Source organism: Athene cunicularia (genome assembly GCF_003259725.1).
Source record: "Athene cunicularia isolate RWA chromosome 2 unlocalized genomic scaffold, athCun1 chr2_part1, whole genome shotgun sequence".
NCBI classification, from domain to species: Eukaryota; Metazoa; Chordata; class Aves; order Strigiformes; family Strigidae; genus Athene; species Athene cunicularia.
In genome coordinates this window covers 140,510,747-140,512,674 of record NW_020799095.1, presented here as the reverse complement: position 1 = coordinate 140,512,674, position 1,928 = coordinate 140,510,747, and positions in this window count along the sequence as shown.

Here is a 1,928-nt window from a genome sequence, read left to right as displayed (position 1 = left end):
AAAAAAAAAAAAAAAAAAGAAGAGAAGGTGGGGAGGGAGGCTGGAGGGGAAGAAATTTCCCTGCCACCTCATTACTCTCTGCTCACTGCGAACTCCCAGTTGTGGCCAGCCTGGCTCCTGCATTTCTCTCCCCTCTGGCCTCTGCACCTAAATTTCTCACAACCTTCTTCCCAGCTGGAAATGTAACTCAAGACACATTCAGGATAAAAAAAAAAAAAACAAACAAAAAACAAACCAACAAACAAAAAACCCCCAACAAACTGAGTAAGAATGCCCCATTCTCCTTTATGGATTACTTTGTTAGTCTTTGCTGTCTCTAACTTCTGTGATTTCTAGCTGAATTTTCATGACTCATGAACTTACTTTTCTGGCTAAAGAACTTAACTGGTTTAATTTTTTTTTTCCTCAGTGGAAAAAAGCTGACACCAGATGTTTCTTTAGACCCTTCCCTGTCCTGAGTGAATAAACACCAGAGACAAACAGGCTGTTCTGTCATCTTGCTTCTCTCCAGAATACCAACAGTTTTATCACTTAGGTAAGAAAAAAAGTTCATTTAAACTGCTACCAACTGCATTTCCAGCTAAAGATATGTAAGTCCTCACTCTTAAAATTAAATAAAAATGTTTACACATGAATAATACAACTGTTTATGAGCGCCATGGTATGATGCATGTATACAATAAAGCTCTTGTGCTGTCCGAACCCTCAGCTCTGACGAGCATGTCTCCTGGCTGAGGAAAGCAATGGCCCTTTCTAACAGCCGCCTGTCAGTATTTTTAAACCTCCTCTCTTAAAATAACATGTCAATGTTTGCGTATCTAAACCTACAGGAAGGCTGAATGAAAATTTGTGGGCACACCACTGTAAATGGATTTTGTCACAGTTTTTATGATGTCATGAGACTATTTATCATGCTGTGCTGAGAAAGCAAGTGAGAACTGCACTTCTTGCTGCAACCCCCTTGCCTCTGAAGGGATTTTTGAACTCTTTAACACCTCTGAAAATGGAAGGTTGAAACAGTGGACAGTAAACTACCCCTCCTGAGGTGAAGGTGAGCATGTTGGATCTGTTCCACCAGTTGGTGTCTAAGCTTGTCATATTGCTTACAAATATATCCCAAAGTGAATCATAAAAAAAACACCACACAATTTTAATTCCTTCCCCATCAATAATGCTGCTACATTTGTTTAGCAGCTGAGCATGGCACTGTGGCACTAGCTGATATGTTATCTTGTGCTACTGGTAAAAATCTACTTATTTTGTATCAAGACATTTGAAAGAGTGGGAAAAGTAAACAACCTCTCAGATCTCAAGATATTTTTGTATTGAAGCCTCTACATCTGCAAGTTACAAGTCTTTCAAACTTTTTTTCAATTACACACACATGAAATATTAGATTACTGTACGGTTAGTTAATATTATTGTAATATCACCTTTCATGTAGAAGAATGTTGGTTCCTTCCACCTTGGTCTTTGCTTAAAAAGTAATTCAGAGAACAAATCTCGGATGTAGGAGTTTTCTCACCTTACCATAATTGTTTAAAACTAGTTCTCACTCTAGCCTCCTTCTGTAGTCAGAGGACAGAGTTATGTACATCCTGGGAACTACTCAGCCATTCAAAAATCGGTGCCTTTTGTGATTGCATCAATGCTGAGGCACAGGTAGACTCCTTTCCACTAGGATCCTGGGGTACCCCAGGGCAAGACCTAATCGATAAGTGAGTGTTTTTCATTATACACCATAAACCGCATTTCTGCATATGTGCATTTTGCAGCAAGAAGTGCACTCAGTCGTTTGCATCACAATTTCCAGAGTGGTGTCTTCACCACACAACCCCAGGGGTTTCAGCTGCAGCACTGGGGGTGGGTGGCATGTGTTTGTAGATGGTGGGGAGGGATTTCAGGGTGCAAAACCCTCTGTTATGGGG